At 44.1% G+C, this 19,424-nt stretch overlaps 1 protein-coding gene across 8 annotated transcripts in view; it reads right to left on the bottom strand.

Annotated features, from left to right (window-relative positions):
• RIPOR3 (RIPOR family member 3) overlaps window positions 1-19,365 on the bottom strand; it is a 54,036-nt gene extending 34,671 nt beyond the window's left edge. The window contains exons 1-4 of one of the 8 annotated variants that reach the window (XM_064674212.1): window positions 19,349-19,365; window positions 16,776-16,858; window positions 12,569-12,646; window positions 11,737-11,819 (exon numbers count right to left, since the gene is read on the bottom strand). The gene's annotated coding sequence lies outside the window, so the exon portion shown is untranslated. Of the gene's footprint in view, window positions 1-1,325; window positions 1,701-10,798; window positions 11,055-11,432; window positions 11,669-11,736; window positions 11,820-12,568; window positions 12,660-16,775 lie in introns of those variants that run through there. The other 7 variants (XM_064674221.1, XM_064674213.1, XM_064674218.1 and 4 more) reach the window with 7 other exon arrangements.
• Between the last annotated feature and the right edge of the window lie 59 nt (window positions 19,366-19,424).

Genomic DNA, 19,424 nt, shown 5'->3' with positions numbered 1-19,424 from the left:
GTGCTCTTCATCAGGAGGTTCCTTGTGGCATAGAGGGGGTTCCTTGCACTGAGCCACAGCAGCAAAAAAGAGGCTTGTGAGACACAGTCATTACATGCAGAGGAAACTGGGTTTAGTGGGGCCCTAGTTCCCCTGGGGACTACCATAATATAAATTATTAATAATAAAAATAAACATTGGCTAGCTTGAACTTCTCTTCATTCCCTCAGAGCTTATTTTTGTGACAGAATTAGCTAAATAAAGCCAACTTGAAAGAATGTTTAATTGCAAACTATCCAAAGAAAACAAAATGGAACTAATTGGTTCTTAGATATTAAACACTCAAAAGGAGATGGCTTTGGAAACATCTGAAAGACTAATGTGTACTGGGATACAAATGGTGAAGTGAGCAGTTAAGCAAAATGCAGTTTAAACTGGACCACATTTACTTTTAATCCAGATAGTCAAGTTTTGACAGTCTGGTCCTGCCTAGGAGACAGCTTTGGATTGTTTCAAGCCTAAAAAGAATTACAGCAAGAGTCTTTGAAAATTATAAAATCAGAAGAGCCAAACTTGTGTACTGACTTCTGGACATCATTTGCCCAGGAAACACTACATAATCAACTCATAACTTCATGGAGTGCCCCTTAAATCTATTCCAGCCTAAAGAAGGCATCTTAGCAAAGACAACTGTTTCAAGTGGTTTTTCTAAAGCAGTTATTTTCTTGCAAGTTGGGTAGGGAGAGCTCACAAAGCCAGTTCTGACAACACATCTCCAAAGGAGAGTGGTGGGGCCTTCCATCAGAATAACTGACTGCAGATCTGCCTTGGCCTTTGTAAACCTCCTTTCTTCAGCCCTGTGTTTTTGTTATTGCTATTTAATTCAAATATTTCACAGTCAGCAAATAGAAGGAATCTCTTTGGTCATGTGAAAACTCCCTCTTCATATTCTTTAAAGGTTAAATAGTTGCCATACTTATTTCAGAAGTATTTCTAGCAAGACCAGGAAATGATATCTCTAATATACTGAAATTTGTAAACAAGAAAAAACAACCCCTCTACATCAGAAGCTAGCAAGAAGTAGGTAAGTTATAACCAAAATCATACGGTAAAAATAATTTTATAATATTAATTAGTGGTAGAAGAATTTTTCTCTGGAGGATCACTGTGTGCAGTGAAATCAGACTGGTGCTCAGCCATTGAAGGGGCACTGTCTAATCAGCCACATGTTTACCTTCCCACTTATCAATAACTGACAGTAACAAGACTTCTGCCAGAGATAACAGATTCCTAGAAATGCCAGGCCCCCCTACAACACCCAGCCCAAGCACAGGAGAGCTACTCACTGGAAAAAAAATGCAGACAACTGGAAGTGCTAAGTAGGAGCTGCTCAGCAGGATCAGTCAAGATCAAACCACTTCAACATTTAGGCCAAAAGTTAATGTAGTTTTAAGGTCCCTTGAAATGTTGTGAATATCATCGACAAACATGGCAAGAGTCACTCATGAAAATGCATTTCAGCTCTGTGCACAAAAAAAAAAAAAAAATCAATCAGCTCTGTCTCAGACTCCTTCAAAGACTGTGAACCCAATTGTTTGTTCCCTGAGGACTCAAAGCTTTTACTGCAACTAACACATCTGCTTAGTGTTTCCTACTTTTCAGCATCACAAGGAGTTTTTCTTAGACCTTGGACTGGTTTACTCAGCATCTATGTGTAAGTACCAAAAAAAAAACTCCAACAGAAGAAAGAACTGAGTTCTCCTGCCAGTTTGTTTCTACCTCTCTCCCCTAAAGACACAGGCAATCCTGGCAAAAGGAGTATTCTTATAGGGGTGTTTAGCCAGCATAGCTGTATCTGTATGGGTTTCATTATTTCACATTCCTCTTAGTGCTCACAGCCATGCCAGAAACTTCGAAACACAGATCTACACAATTACACAAGAAAGCTTTGTTGGTTTAAAACAACTACTACAGTCTGAAAGGTATTAACAGCCTGCAGATCATGAAAAATCCTGCACTGTGAACACTGTCTATCTGTACTACCAGCACCTCACTGCTATCCAAATATTGCTGGTGTTGACTACAAAACTTCCCCTAGAAGGAATGTAGCAACCTGGCAAGACTGTGCTTTCTATCAGCACAGTTAGAACTGTCCCTCAGACCTAAACCAAGGAGGACTAACACATGCAGAAGTTTGCTGTGCACTATAACTACAGGTCACTATATGTATTTCTACACATGCACCATTTGCTAATGCAGGCTCAACAGTAAAAGAATCCATTTTTCACAATCCTTACCCAAATCAGCTGAGGGCAGGAATCTGTCATGGAGACAGCTGGAGAGAGGGGCCTGTTACTGGTGGCTCAGACACTACAAGGACTTGGCTGGTGCAGATGTGCTGCTGTGAAGCATCAGGGGAAAGGGTACATTGTATGAGCCTGCAACACTGCCATGCCAATGTAGCTGCAGAAGCTTTTCATGCCATCTGTCCACATCATTAAAAACCTTCAACTGAGACAAACTTACAGCAGTACTACATTTCAGCAGTGCAGAACAAAGGTTAGTGTGGCTGCATGGCAAGTGTAGAACTACAGTTCCCAGTTCTTAAAAAAATCTGTGTGTAAGTCCTCCCTGCCTCATAAAACAGGACTTATTTCTGTGATGTAAATTGACTTAGTCTATATTACCTGAACCCTGTTACTTACCCATGAGCCAATTATCAGAGGCCACTCCTGCAGAGTAGGGTTGTGCCTCTGGACAAAACCCTTAAGAAAGTTCTCCTAGTTTCCTTCCAGCATGGTAGGAGTGAACTGTAATCCTAATGCACACACTGACTCAAGAGTGAGAAGACTCTCACCCAAGACTCAAAGGATCAACCAGTTCACTGAACATACTGATCCTCAGTGTATCAGCTCCTACTGCCCCAACAGAATGAGGACAAACAGCCACCTTCAGAACGTGGTGTGGAGGGAAGTGACAGCTTTGCATTGTTACAGTTCTTGGAGCTGCAGAGATGGAACACAGAAATGGATGGTCAAATGCCTTGTCCACACTCACACTGCTTAATCACAGAGTCAGAGAATATCCTGAGTTGGAAGGGACCCTCAAGGATCATCAAGTCCAACTCCTCCTTGACTGATAATTTAAGGAGCCCTAATAATGGATGAGAACATCAGTGAACATTAAATTCAGGACAACACACAGGCAAACCAGCTAAATCTCAGTATTGTGATGACTCCAGTGATATCAAAGGCATTACATGTTACTGATCTGCCTTTTTGGCATCAGAGAGGCCTGATTTGTGAAAGAGATAATCCTCAGCATCCTCCCAGATGGGCCTGAACCGATGGCAGCAGTGTCTGAAATGCTGAAAGCTGCTGTGAGCAGTGACCAGCCTGCCCATTAACCAGGAACCATGGCTGGCTGGAGAGGCAGGAGGTAGAACAGGATGTCCCTGGGATGTTCTCTGTCCCCTGGCAGCTTTCCCACATTTGCAATCTGACCCTCCAACCATCAGCACATGGACCATTGATCTCATGAACTCACATTTGTGATCCTCCACAGAACTGCCATTGAGAATACACAGGCCAGAGAACTTCTGGCAGAAAGTCACTCTTGGGTGATCTTCAAAATTCAGAAATGGCCATTCAGATACAAAAACATGTTGACAAGTGATTCCAACAATACACTAATTCAGGTCCAGAATTAAATCCAGATTCTGACACAATTACAGCAGCAATGGCACTCAGTGCATTCAATGTTCTAATAGAAAAATGGTGTTTTGCTCCATATGACTTGGCTCACTCGAGAGATATTTACAGTGAGCCACAGTTTTACTGTAGTGTAAAGATAATTTGACAATTACAGGTCAAAGTATACTCACTTATTGCTTTAAATGAATCTAAAAGCAGTCAAACTCATACACATATGAGGAAAGATTCTTCATGTTTCCTACAGCTCTGAAGAAAACAGACACAGAAATTATGTCTGGACTGGAGGTCTCACCAGAACACACAGTATATGTTCTCATCCTAAGCCTTCTCCTGCAGAGCATGAACTCCTTACAGTTGTGGGTTTGTTCTTCAAGAACCCAAGCTCAGGTAATTTTGAGATACTTTGCACTGCTACCTAAATGTTTTGCACTTCTGCTGTTTGTTTGCAGGCAGCAGGGATGCCTGTGATTTTCTAAGGTTATTTAAATTCTCTATTTGTTAACAAATTACACTGGTTGCACAACACATTGGCATGTGAACCCTTCAGAAAAAGGGAGAGGCACAATTGGGCCTCAGTGGAATTGGGAACAAGCTCCAGTGAGTTCAGCAGAGTTACACAAAGGCCAGCTCTATTGTCTCATGGCAGTTGTGGTTAATTGAAGGAGTAGTTCCCGTCAGCTTTCTACATGCCAGGACTCTTCAAAGGTGGCATTACCTTCGGGATCACTGTGTGGGTTCCAGTTCAGACAATGAGTAACAAAGGCCCAGTGACAGATTTCCATACAGTCTGGGATCTGCTGCTGCACTGAAAGCACTGTAAGGCACACACAAAGGTGTGGTGACATGTATTGATACAACAAATGTACCCGAGGCTGTGGTGTCACACATGGGAGCAAACCAGGCATTTTCAGACATGAGCCAGCCATTTGACCTGCTCTTTCTTGCCTTCCACTGTAAAAACCAGGTAACCAATTTCCTACAAATCAGCTTCCTTCAAAACTTTAGAAAAGCCTCAGAACTTTCTGCAGAGATCAAGTCTCAGCCACATCCATATGCTGCAGTGGAATGATTGCTCAAACAGCTGCACGTGCTTTTGGAATATCTCTGGGTGTCAGTTCTTTTGGAAAACCCCTGGCCTACTATGGTAACTTTACAGATCTCATCAAACAAAATCCTTGCTCATATTCTGGAGAAATGTAAACCCTTTTCATAAAATCTCAATTATGTAATGGAAGAATTGCAGAAATTCAGTGCCTGGGTGAACTGAAGGTTATTGACACCGGGTTTTTTCTGCACTAGTAGAAATACAAACCTATTCATGCCAACACTAAAGCAGTAAACATTCAGATTTTAAAGCACACTGAGGCCTTTGAATTGCCTCTCTGTTTATCTGTTCAGGCCCAGTATTGGAAAATTATATTTCCCTCTTCAAGTCTTTGGTAATTTAAACAATAAAACACAGGTTATATAAGCACAGAGAATTATGGAAAAACGTAAGTAGAAAGTACATAGTTTCAAAATGCATTTGAATAACTCCAATACAGTTGAACTGACATTATTCAGACTTTCCAGTCTTATTCAATACTGGATTGAAACCAAGCCCAAGACGTTTCAGCCCAAAGGAGGTTTTTAAGACAATTACAAGTACCTATATTTCCAGTTTACAATGTCTGTCTGGGAAAGCTCTACCGCCCAGGGAAAGACCAGCCTACCTTCTCATGGGATCAAACAGAAGAGATGTGAACTAATTAAGGGGACATTTGGATCAGCTTGTAAACATAAGGACGCCCCAAAGAGCACCCAAAGCAGAAACCTGGATGCAAATGTCTGCGGTCTTGGAGCAAAACATGGATGCAGATTCTGATCCCCATTTTACACTGGAAGTTCATTTCTAACCTGTGCAGACACAAGCTTTAGGCCCAGCTCTGCATTCCTTCCACACCCAGGGCTGGAGTTCTGCCTGAATAAGGAATGCAAGAGAGAAATGAATTCCTTATCGGCCTGGCAGATCTTGTTTGGTGATGTACACGCCTGTGAACCTGCCAGAACTCAAATGTGGGACATGGCACCCAGCCGAGCTCCAGAGCTGAGAGGCTGCAAACCACTACTCTACTCTCTAGGACACTTGAAATAAAGTAGAACTATTTCCATAAGTAACTGCTCCTAACTCCAGGATACCTGGATATACTCTGATATTTCTGTTAGAAACAACTTTCATCAATGGAAAAGTGAAGATCCCAGATTTGTATAAAAATGAGTAACAAAGGGAATAAATTGTGTATTTCCAAAATCATGGGCATTTAAAAGGATGGCTATATGGGAAAAGTTTTAATAACCATAAATCCCACAGTGGGAAATACTGAACGAACAAATAGGAAGAGAAGCTTTCTCAGTATAACATTGTGTGTCTGTTGCCCTCCCAAATCACAGGGCATCTTGTACATACAGATGCTTATGGCAAAATCTTTCCATCACTCCAGAGAGACACAAACTTTACCCTGGCTTTTGATAAGATAAATCAACTATGTCTCCTTCAACTCCACAACCAGCAGCATTTCAAAATCTGCAGGGAGAAAGACCTCCCAAATGCACGAATGGCGAGGAACTGTGGAAACAAATCTCTTATGTGTGAATGTTGGTCTTTTTTAAATTTTCCCAGGGCTGGGGCCTTCCTGGATGTTTTTCTCATTATTGTCCCCAAACAAAATGCAAAACTGTAGGATAAAGATGTGGTCAAAAGAGTCAAAAAGACATATTAAGGTAATTCACGTTGCATTTTGTTCAGACAAATATTTTCACAATAGTTGAGAAAGGAATATGTTTAAGAGTATCCACTATTTTGAGAAAAAGAAATGCCAGCTAAAATCCAGGGCTTTGGCTACTTTAAGGCTTCCTAGGCAAGATTAAATCAAAATATTTCCTGTAAACATTCCCTCTTTTCATCAGCATGTCAATTGTAGTAAGTAAAATGTGATACTAATTCCCAGCATCAAAATCTGGGATAACTTTATAAAGTCAAATGTTTCCTTACTTTCACAGAAACAACTATTACTGGAAATATTTTCCAAAGCATGTTGCAAGTGGAGGTAAGTAAATCAGATAGCACACTGCACATTTTTCAAGGAAAAAGTTTCTAGAAATGAGTCAGGATTTAATAAAAAATGTCTCTGAGGTACGTAAGTCATGCCCATAATAGAATATTTTTCAATTTTCAGCCCTGTATACAGCATTTTAAACCACTAACAGATGTATGAAATAAGAAGCAAAACTGTCCCTTATTCTCTGCTGTGCACACACATAGACAGACACATGGAAACCAATGGGAGGCTCTTAAACATTTTCCACGAGAAAGACAATTTGCTCACAATTCCTTCTCCCTTTAAATTGTTTCTGTGGCAACACATCTGGTGCTGTAATTCTGGGCCAGACCATTAACTATCCTGAAAGAAGAAAGTTATGTTGTTGTTCTGGTCTGCAGGAACGTGAAGCAGAGAGAGATCTGTGAACACACGTAATCAGGTCACCCTTATTGCCTTCACAGGCTCACAGAACATCAGCTACAGACATTTATGCATAGCTTAAAATTACAAGTTCTAAAACATTTCAACAAGGGTTAGAGAAAACTCTCATGGCAAACACGCTGTCTATGAGCCAGGGTTTTTTCAATAAAATGATGAGTGCTCTGCTACTGCTGTTCCTACCATGTGAGATAAGTGAGGGAAATATTCAGCTGAGAGGACCAAGGTTCATTCCCTAATCATAAACATAACTCTCCCTATGGAATGGAGAAAGATTGATGCTGATTTCTTATCATGCCCCAGCACTACGTAAACATTGCTGGATTATCACCATTTTACAGATGGTATTTCAGGAGCACAGAACGCCTGGAGTGTCTGCTAAACTCAGCTGCCCCTGTGGGGAGTCACCCCTCCCAGAATCATGGAATCACTGAGGCTGGAAAAGCCTTCCCAGACCATGGAGTCCAAGCTGTGCCCGATCCCCACCTTGTCACCCAGCCCAGAGCACTGAGTGCCACATCCTTGGACACCTCCAGGGATGGGGACTCCACCACCTCCCTGGGCAGCCCCTCCCAATGCCTGGACACCTTTTCCATGGAGAAATTCTTCCCAAAATATGTAGCCCTGGGCTCTGAAAGCTCTTCAGGACCAATAGATTTTACTGGCCTTACTTGAAATTATAGGAACCTATGGATGCTTGATGTAAGTCTTGGACATCCCAGCTTGAGCACATCAGCAATCTCAGGATGTGTCATCTGAACAACTTAGTTGCAGAGACAGGAAAGAAAAACAAGAATAAAAGCTTACAGCCCCAATTCAGCTTGCTAAGTCAACAAATGAGCAGGTTTTTAATCCCTAATAATTCTGAAAAGTCAGTCTCAACTCTTAAATCACACTGCATGATTATAATCCAATGCAAGTTATTATGGCTATTTTACCATGCAACTGAGACTGACATCTCAAAATATAAACTCTGTCATGGACATAATTCACAATCCAAGGGCCAGGGCAATTTCCAAGGGCTGCAGCATTCCCTGAACTCAGCCTGTAGCAACAAGAGTTAAAAAAATAATGGAAGTGGATTTTTGCTACTTCATCAAGCAGATGAATTCATGGAAAGAACATATCTGATGAATAACAAAGTATCACTGACACAGTTACTTTTCCAATAATAATTGCACTTTAAGTTCTCCATAAAACAATTTTTATTATTTAATTTGAAACAGCTAAATTAAAATCTAGAGCAGTTACATATAAATCTGTTTGCTAACTGCACTTAAAGTATTTCTGTATTAGTGACAAAGAACACAACATCATCTTGGTGTTCTGACCTTCTAAATTACTAATGATTAAATGCCTTGATTGGCTGAAAACCAAGTTTTGCCCTAAAAAGTTGAATTGAATAAAAATTATGGTTTTCAGCCACCCTGTCTTTGAAGACATACTGGTTTAAAGCAGTCTGTCCTCAGGGAGAATAAACTGGCAACAGAAATGGAAAAGTTGAAAAAAGTGGATAAAACCTGGTATTTCATAAATATGTATGTCCCTTTGGTGCTTCCGGAGGCAGCATCTGAGGATGGGAATGGAAGCCAGGGCCTGAGCACCTGTAGCCATTAAAGGCTGGCTGATGGCCCTTGCACGACTTGCTGTCTGTATAATTTTGGATTGTCACCAGCCAATCACCTTCCAAAAATCCAGTTCTGGGCAATAACAGTCTGGATAATTCAGCTCTGCCTGTTCCCTCTTTCTCAGCCTTTTGGCTAAGATCAAGAGTGCAGATTTAACTAATATTAAACCTACTATTATACATAAAATATCTCCTTCACTTCCAGTCTATTTATTTCATCCAAATGAAACAAATTAATAAGCCTTCTGAGACAGTTCTCCCTCCCTTGATTTGTCTTGTATAACCTCCTATAGCTATAGCCAGAACCTCTGTTTTGTCCTGGTGCTCTGTAACTCCACATTATCACTCCTCAAACCCCTGAGAAAGACACACAGTAAGATCATAACTTTCCCCTCCCCAGAGACTGAGTCTGGTTTCCCTTTCTGGCCATAGTGGCTCTATTCCACTTCTGAGGCTCTTTATGAGGATATTGCAAAGGAATATTTGTGAAGGAATTAGCTGTGGAAGGCAATAAAGTGCTGTTGGTAGATGTGATATTACAGGGTCCCAACTCCCTGCCTGGATTGCTCCTAAGAAACCTAGGGCTAGAGAGAACATTGTAGAGGGATTGTACAGCTGCTCTTTGTCTTGACAGAAAGAAATCATCTCATCTTTACACTACCCTTTGGGGAATGCCATTACATAACTCACTGTTTGGCCCATATCTCCATGGTTCTGGCTCTGTGCTCTTAACAGAAACACCACTGCTCCCCTGCAGCTCCTGACTGACTCCAGTGGAGCACCAGATCGGGATGCAGGACCTGTCACCTCAAGGAAGCCCTTTCATTCCTCTGAAGAGTATCCAGACTCTAACTGCAGGAAAATTTTACCAAGCTAGTTGTTCACTACCAGATCACACGTGTTGGATCTCACATGTCTCTCTCCAGACATGGGGCACAAAGAGGCTGGACCTGCCACTCAATGGCAGCTCCAGCCCATTTTGGCAGGTTTTGTGCAGCTTTTCCTGCACTAATACATGTGGTGCTTATGTCACTCACTCTGCAGAATTCAGAGAAGAAGCATGGAAGGGATCAACTGCACTACAAAGGAACACAACAGAGAAGGAGTTTCGCATATACACGTTCCTTTAGCCACTGCATCTCTCTCAGATGTACCTCTCCACTCGAGTATATGCACTGCACCTCATCAATAGGTGTAGCTCCCATTTTACAGCTGTGAAAACACAGGTATAGACGGATTAGGTCTTAATCCCAACAAAGGAAATGACTGAATCAGGAGTCTGAGTGCTGGTGCTGGTTCAACACTAAAGAAATGGCTCAAGAAATATGTAACCTTATTTTTCAAATTCCTTCAAGTTTCTTTGGTCGACGAACAACTCTATTTCCATATGGCCCAACTTATTTAAAACACTTTTTAAAAGGGGAAATTAAACTCTGTGTGAATCAAAATGTAACTGGGCTGTGACCCAAACCCTCAATTCGTATTTATGAGCAAATAAAATGCAATCTCCGCACAGACAAAAAGAGTTAACTAAAATACAACCAGCCCATGCAATGACACCTCCAAAACACAAACCCTACAGGATGGCATTGTCCTGCTGCTCTCACTGTTCCACCTGTTCCAGCCAGGTGCTCCCCGGTTGTTTCCTGGTGTGAACAGCTTTACCCTGGATAAAAAGCTACCAAACTTCTTCGTGCCGGTGCAGTCTCTGTAGGAATATCGGCATCCTTTGCAGCTTGTCCACTTACAGATGCCTGCAGACTGCTCAGGAGACCACCTGCCCAAAAGGTGGTTGCATCCCCCCACAGGCGACAGACACGTCCTCCTATAGGTGACTGCGCATCCCTCCCACAGCTGACCGCCATGCCCCTCCACAGGTGACTGTATCCTCCCCACAGCTGACCGCCATGCCCCCCCAGAGGTGCCTGCCCTGTCCCCTCTCGGTGCCCCACAGCTCTTACCTACCGAGACCGTGCCGGTGTCCCCGCGCTGCCCCGCACGTCCCGGACCCGCGGCCCGGTGCCGGGTGCCCGGACGGCGCTCCGGCCGTGCCCCTGCCCCGTTCCCGGTGCCCCCCGCGCCAGGTGTGTCCTACCTGCGCTGCCGGCGGGTGCGGAGCGCGGCTGGGCTCCGCGGCTGTGGCGGAGTGGCCGGGCCCGCCGGGACGGCCCCGATACCGCCGCTTATCGCCGCCGCCTGTCGCCCAGCTGGGCTCCGCTTCCAGGAAGCCGCGGCTTCGGAGCGCTTGTTTGCCGCTGGATGCCGATGGCCCCGTCCCGCTCGCTGCCTCTGCCTTCCTCCTTCCTTCCCTCCTTCCCTCCCTCTCTCCCTCCCTCCCTCCCTCCGACCCCCCTCATCCTGGCAGGGGGGCTGGGAACGCGCCGCGCGGCTCCAGCACATGCCGAGCCGGCGGTCACGGCCCGGACCCTCTGCTATTAATCAGGAGCATCCCAGGCGCCCTCCCGCTCGCTCCAGCTGTTCCACTCCGGGCCCCACAGCGCCGCAGGGCAACAACAAACCGGCATCACACGCGGGGACACCCGTCCCTGTCCCCCCGCCGTTTATTCCTCTGTTCCCCTGCCCCCCAACTCTTACGCCTTCACTTCTTCTCAGGCCTTTTCTCCCGTGCCCAGATTCCCGCCTTTCCCATCTTCCCCATCCACTGCTCACTCCTCCTCTGCCCTTACCCCACGCTCTCTCTTCACTATCCCTTTAAAGGTTCCCTCCCCTTACAGCCGTCAGTCATACAACCCTAATCATCATCCCTCGTTTTCCTTCTGCCTCCTCCCTCTCACCATCCTACCCTCCCAGAGGTTTTCTAGGACTGAAGTAATTTGCTCTCTTATTTTCTGTTGACCAAAGCCTGCTCTGAGTCCTTCCTGCTGCACCCACTACTGACCTCCTTCTCGCTTCTGCAAGCAGGTACTGTTCCTCGGGAATGGGCTGCCTTCTGCTGGCTTTCTAGACACCTTCCAGGCAATCCTGGCAAAAAGAGGTAAAGCTGTGATATAGAAAGCAGGCTGGAATCTCCCCGTTCCTCACCTCCCCACAGGCACCCCCACATTCACACCTCTCTCCTGAACAGTACTTTGTCAGAACACCTCACACAAACATGTCCCTGCCCTGGGCAGAGCACCCCGGGTTACACTGTGGCTCATCCATTTCCATCTTCCCCTGGTTTTTAGCACCACTTCCCCATGCTGACTGACTGACAGCACAGGAAGCCAGACACTCCCCACGGGGAAAATGAGCTGACTGTGTGGAATTCGGACATGCCCTTACGACAACTTATTACTAATAGTGTTTGCTCCCCCTTTGACCATGCTCTGCAACACCCAGGACACACAGCAGACTCTCCCATCCTGTTTCAGGAGGATAAAACACAAAACTGAAGTTCTCAAAGCACCAGTTGACCAGAGACCCCATCCAAGAACCTGTTAGGGCAGAGCTACCACTTTGTTTTGCGGTACTTTATGAAGTTGATCAGGATTTATATTTTTCTGTGCACATGCTTAAAGGAAAGTCTTGAAAGAGGCAAGGGGAGATCTTTTGCACAGCTGAACGTGTTTTTAAGGAGATGCATGAGGGAACAGACACAGATGAAAGGGAGAGCAATAAGAGACAAAAACAGATGGGCTGATGGAGTTGGCTGAGTCAACGACTCAGACGCTTTGGGTTTTAAATATATTAGAAAGAATTGTGCTGAGGTGCAGTAAAAGTGGGTTTCATACCTCATCTTGAAACTGGCTGGGGCCTGGAGCACTGGAAATGGCAGTGGTGATCCACCATGGACACGAGAGCTGGTGTACCTAGGAAAACAAATGAGATACTCTAATAATTGTAACTCTACTAACTCTTATCTTGATTTTCCCAGTATTTGGGGTTTTTAGGATCAGTCACACTGACTGCTTGAAGAATCCCTGCTTGAAGATCCCCTGGCAATTATAACTGCAGCAGCTACATGTCCTGCCACTGTGCTCAGGTTTTCCAGCCCCATAAGATAGTCAGCAATGGGTGTGTGCTCAACCCCAACCGGGCACGGTGTCAGAGCAGCTCCTGCAGCACAGCACTGCACTGAACACAGGCTGGGAGCTGCAGCAGTTCCCTGTCTCCATGTGCCAGCCCCAGAGAGGGTGGGGCACTCTGGGACTAGTTTAAATCAACTTAACTGGATTTGCAGGAGGACATTTGTCAGAACACCAAATCTCTGCAGGAGCCCCATGCAACCAGTTGACCAAAAAGCCTTTACTGTTACTCTCATTTCCTCCTGAACATGAGACTTGTAACAAATTCACAGACCAGACCCTCAGCTGACACAAATGACCACGGCTTCCTCACTCCCAGTGCAGATGTCCCCATTTACTTCAGCTGAAGATCGGCTTTATGTGTTTTTATTCCAGTTTATTTTTTATGATCTTCATTTGCTGTGTCTTCATCTGGTGTGTTTATGTGGCTGGTGCTTGGTTTTCATTATTTTTAACTGTATTTCAGATCATTTGCTCTATGGTTTTGTTCACATTCTCCTTTTCCATGAAATTCTAATAAAACACTTGGCTACAGATTTTCCAAATTGAATACTGATGTTCAGTGCAGATAATTATGTAGAAGGGTTCAAAGTGAGTTCTATAATGTAACAATTTACATATTCTTGAAAACAATGGACACAAACCTACGAATTATTGTTACAAGCTAGTTTCACATTCTTCTGGAATTTCCTTTAGAAATGCATATGTTTAGTATTCTCACGCATATGAAAAGCAGTAAATACTGCATTGCTGGCACCATTATAATATTTACAATGAAAAAGTAAAACACACTCTGATGTCTCTCAGAACTCAAGTGACACAAAAAAACTGCCAGTACATTTCCTCCAGAATCTCAAAGCACTTCACAAAAGCCTTTCACAAATTTAGCCATTCAACATCCATCAATATATGCCAACAATATACAAAGATCATTTCACAACAAAGCATTCAGGATGGTTGCAACAGCATTACACATTCAGTGTTTCAGCATCACCAGTGTCCTGGTATAATCAGATTAATCATTATTTTATTGTTTAAGTACTGAATTAAGTAGTTTTTGTTTGTTTTCTAAATGGACCGATTTACAGGCAGCAAACCCTGTGAGCAGACCAGACCAGCCTTCTCAGGAACATCCAGACTAAACTGACTTTCAGAAAGGCTGCTATAAACCATAACTCTGTTTATAAAAGCAATAGCTAATAACTCAGTAGTTGGGCCTATTACTGTGATCCTTTGCACCAGGCTGGCTTGGAGAGACAATAATTCTTCTTGCAGCTCCTAATGCAAGCAATATGCATGCAAACATTTGCCTGTGTCTCCACCCCACCCTTTTCTATTTTGTATTTTTTAATTTTAGAACGCTGGTTAAATGGTAATAATATGAAGTATATCTGCATAGGAGTGGATTATCTCTCAGTCTACCAATATATTGACCAGGCATTTTCATTACTGTAACACGACAAACTTCAGAGCACGTTACAAACCCATCCCTGCACAGAGCATTTGCTCCCAGTTTGTGAGGGTGTGTTAGAGTGAGCCTAAACTGTAAATACACACATCCAGAGTTACAAGCACATGGTTATTTTTCCTCCTTTGTGCATCTATCTGTGTTGGAGTTTATAGTTCATGGTATTATAACTCAGAAGACATACTAAGAGAAGAGCCAACAGAAGCAAAGAATATCTTCTAAAAGCTGAACACACTGGGACAGTGGCTGAAATCACTGGATTCCATATTTCCAAATGTGACATAAATAGAAAAATCGAATTCCTTTTCTAGTTCCCTTGGCTTGTATTTTTCTAGTTTTACTTATTACCACTGCACCAGTACTATCTGGTTAATAAACAGTGGCACTTTATTACATTAATATATATATATGCCTGCCTGTTCATACTCTGTAGTCATTTCAGCAAGAAGTCAATGACAAATCAAACAAATCAAACGAGTGTGTCCCATCCCTGGAATTGTTCAAGGCCAGGCTGGACAGGGCTTGGAGCAACCTGGTCTAGTGGAAGGTGTCCCTGCCCACGGCAGGGGGTGGAACTGGGTGATCTTTAGGATCCCTTCCAACCCAGACCATTCTGTGATTCTGTGAATGATACACTAAACCCCAGTAAGATTAATTTCCTATGTCCATTACAAATCCAGGTGAGGTTATGAACGCTGTTATTGTGCCGGACGCACTGCGGTCCAGCCAAGGGCGCTGCCTTAATTAACGGCTCTCATTAATGGCCGTCGCTCGGGTCACAGCGGTGCGGACAGCGCGGGCACAGCACCCTCTGCCGGCAGCGACTCTCGCAGCACCAAGGACGGACAGTCGCGACAGTCGCGACACAGCCTCCCGTGTGCGATGGGAACGGACAATCCCCACGGGATTCCCTTCCCTAGTGCCGGCTCCCCCCCCGGCAGAGATCTAAAGCAGCCCGGTCTGCGCTGCCCCGCAGGCACCGCGCTGCTTCCAGCACTGCCTTTGAGCCTGTGTGAGCACCCCCGGCTGGCTCGGGGATCATCCAACGATAATTCAATCCCAGTAAGCAATAATTCGTTGTTCTGTAAAAAGGTATCGTTATTTTTGCAACTAGATGCTAAAATAATTTGCAAAATTAATTCATTGTCTCACAGTCAGACCAGGGAACGGGCCCTGTCATGACCTTCCTTCACGTGTTTCTGTCAGAGCAGTTTGACTCAGCACAAACCTGTTCGTAGCACTCTGACAGAAGGCACACATAGAAGAGCTCAGGAAAAGGAAGTCAAATGCTAGATTTCTGAAACAGTACCTGCCAAAGTAGGGGGCAGGAGGAACTTGCCTATGAGTGAGCTACAAACTCATTAAGTGATGTCAAAATAACACTAAGTGTTCAAACATCACACCTGGGGAACAAGAGGACACCAGACAAGACTGTCCAATCCCACTGGGCAGCAAGGGACTGTGCAACTGGAGCTGTGTGTTTATGAAAGGTTAAACTGTTAGAGAGCATAGTGGTTTGTTCACTTTAAAGCTCAAATGTTATCCTTCTTTGAGAGGAAATTACCTTGAACAACAAAGCCTAGTAATTTGCTTTCCAAGCATACTGTACATAGTCACAAATAATGTTAAGATCTATAAACCACCATTCTGTATAAAAACATTCCTTTGTAGCAAAAAGCACAAGTACTCATTATTCAGCAGATGGCACCTAATATCTTACTTATTTCAGGTTAAGCCACTAGCAGAGGGCATAGTTTTCCCCACAAATAGTCATAAAATGGCTTCCAGGCAAGCACAAAAGCAAAATCTTTACTCCAAAAGGTTTATTAGGCAGAGCTTTTTGTCTAATTCTCTGAGAATAAGACAAAATTTAAATTCCAATCTGTACCAAGAGAAGTTTAAAAGAAATTTTGGAACAATTATTCCTTTGGTTTGCCATATTTTTTTCCAGATTCTAGCCCAGGAATACTCAGTGAGTAGTGGAAAACCAAACAAGAAATGTTCACAAATTGCTTTGTGGAAAGAAACACTGAAGTGTTACCTATTGACCTGTACAGCTCAGCACCAGTGTAGCTTCTTCCAAACACTTCAGCCAGAAGAGTTAAATCATTAAACTCTGCACACCAGTGCAAGTGTGAGGTGTCAGCTGTGCTCAGTACTGCCCTGTTTAAATAAGCAGGAATTTCAAAGTAATTCACAGTCATTGAACAGAAATGGATCACTAGATGAAGGGGAAGAAAAAGCTTTAAAAGCTTTTAATTATTTTAGTTAGAAACCTCAGAGAGTACAAATTAATGTATCGGTATCAGCTTTTGACTTGCTAAGAAAGTATTTTCAAAAACCTTCACAAGGTTATCACAACTAAAGCCCCAAAGCAAGAACAATCACAGGAATGTTCCAGAGCCCCCCCCAGAGCTGGGACAAACAGCCCATTTTGTGAAATACCTGCAGCACATCCTCCTTTGAAGGTCTGATGTTGGAGCCAGATGAAAGTCACCATTCCCATCCAGAATAAAAGGCAAAAATGTCTGCAGAGGTAAGAAAATCAGAAATAGCTCAGTGGTTTCTCTCACCTTGGTGTCCCCAATTACTTGGGTATATTGCAGGTAATCATCCCTCTCCACACTATGTTTAATTTATGGAAATATTTTGTGTGAAATAGTGCAAATCAAAGATCTGATTACAATCTAGGGAATCCAACAACCACTCCTCTGAGCTGGCACTGACAGTATAAACAAAGAATAGTTTGTGTTAAACATAAAATCAGCATAAAAGCCCTGAACTATACAATAAAAGTTTAGGTGGGTCATCAGTACAGTCAACATATGCTGACAGAAATTTTCTATGCTTTCTTCTTGCAAGTATTCTATGAACCCCCAGGAGGGCTGTCTGGAATACCATCCCACTTAACCTGTCAGAAGTGTCAAGATGGGAAAGAAACATCATGATAGAATCTCATTATAGTTCATGGTGGACTTAAGTGATGGAATTTCTACACCAAAACAAACAAAGGAAAAAAAATGGCCTCCCAATCAACTTCCCCAACTGCTCAGAGATTAGGAAACCCAACCTGTCTTTCAACCTCACAGAAACTGAACGTGCCATGAATAGCTTGATCAGGTCTGAATCACAGGTTGTACAGAACTTGTGACTAAAATAGCTCTACAAACCTGTGTTAGAGCTGGCACGAAGAGCCTGCCTCTCTCCCTACCTTTATCTGAAGTCAAATTGTTTATCACATTCCTTCCTCATACGTCAGCTCCTTGTGATGAAAGCCAGGCAGTGATTAATACACTTTATTAGGTTGGTTCCAGTGACTTGAAGTGAATTTGCCCTGCCTCCTTAGGCACGCTCCCACACCCACTGCACGGCACTCCAGCCACGCCAGGAATGCACAATAGAAAACAAATTATCTCGGGCGATACCTCATAAATCTATAGCAATAAAGTCAACTGCACAACGGCTCCCAGCAGAAAGCATCTTCAGGAGGTCCTTCCTCCCTCACTCCAAGAGAAAAGAAGCAAACCAGCAGCTTTAAAAACCCAGAGAAGTCACTGTTCCCTTGTCACTCCCACTCTTCTTCTCGCTTCCTACAGCTCATTAAGCAGAGCTGTAGAATACAGACAGGGAAAGCAGTCCAAACTCTTCAATTTAATAATTACAAAGTGATAGAATAAGAGGGTTTACTCTAGTCCTGCTTACATAGCTGTAGTCTGTCTTCTGTTGCACCAGGATCCCAATTTTATCTGAATAGAGGCTGAATTCTCTACGTATCCTTTTGCAGTGTAAAACCAAAACATACTGGATAAAGACTTGAATCAGCCTAGACACTGTCTGACAGCAAACTATACTTAACTATTAACAATATCCTCTGTGCTAATTACAGCTTGTCTTGGCTCGAGTGATAGCTGCAATTCCTTTGCCTTTGGCGTGATGGGATTAAGATGAGCTGTACAAAAACCAGCACCTTCTTAAAAGTGATTCAGCACTGGATGTTTTTTATTTAATTACTGATTACCAGCTGAGACTTGAGGACTGACTAGACACTCATGCCTTGCCTCAACTGCAAGGAGTTGTTTGAACTCCCTTCACAGCCATCCACACAACATCTACAGGAGGATACCTCACATGGAGTTCTCTTTGTTCAGGTTTGCAGATAAGGGAGAGAACTGTAATTCAAAGGTTAGTTGACATACCTTGATTAATCTACATGCTTTCTTCTTGCCAATACACAAGTGGAAACTCATTCTAATTCAGACAGCAAAGTGCTTATGGTCCCCCCACTCACTGGTTTTGTCAGTAGCTCTCTCAGGGTGGCTAAACCGACCTCTGTATGAAAATAACTATCAATCTCAGAATTAAACCAATGAAGGTTGCCTAGGACAACCCCTCTGACAGATCTGACCAGATCCTGCCATCTTATTTGTGGCTAAAATGAAAACAAACTCCATGAACACCTTTATGGCCAGAACAGGTGTACAGCCACATCCGGAGACGAAGAGTTTAAACCTTCAGCCCCATCAAGACTTATTTTATGTAACTAACACTGGTGCAGTTTGTGTGTTAAACCCATAGGATCACAGAATCACTAGGGTTGGAAGGCACCTCCGGAGATCATCCAGTCCATCCCCAACCTCAGATGTCTGAGGGGTTTGGTGTGTTCAGGGCACCAGCCCAGGGTCTGCCGGCCCTGAGGCTGTGGAGCTTCCCAGGGCTGGGGGAGGACTGAGAGGTTCGGGATGGCGGCTCCTCTGGGCTACGGCGGGTGCGGGGCGGCGGCTCCTCAGGGCTGTGTGAGGGGTGCGGGATGGCGGCTCCTCAGGGCTGTGTGAGGGGTGCGGGATGGCGGCTCCTCAGGACTGGGAGGTGCGGGATGGCGGCTCCTCAAGACTGTGGGAGTGAGGGTGCAGGAGGCGAGAGGCCCCCGAGGAGAAGACGCGGAGCCAAGCCGCGCTCCAGCCCCGTGCGCGCACAGCCACGGCCACCGCGAGCAAAGGTTGCCGGGGCACATCCCGCACCTGCTGCCGGGAGACAACGACGACCCCTCACTCCCCTCACCCCGCTGCCCCTCCGCCGCCTCCATCTTGCCCGCGG

Source organism: Pseudopipra pipra, chromosome 17, assembly GCF_036250125.1.
Source record: "Pseudopipra pipra isolate bDixPip1 chromosome 17, bDixPip1.hap1, whole genome shotgun sequence".
Lineage (NCBI taxonomy): Eukaryota > Metazoa > Chordata > Aves > Passeriformes > Pipridae > Pseudopipra > Pseudopipra pipra.
Note: the sequence above shows the minus strand (reverse complement) of the source record. Positions and strands in the feature narration are given on the sequence as shown.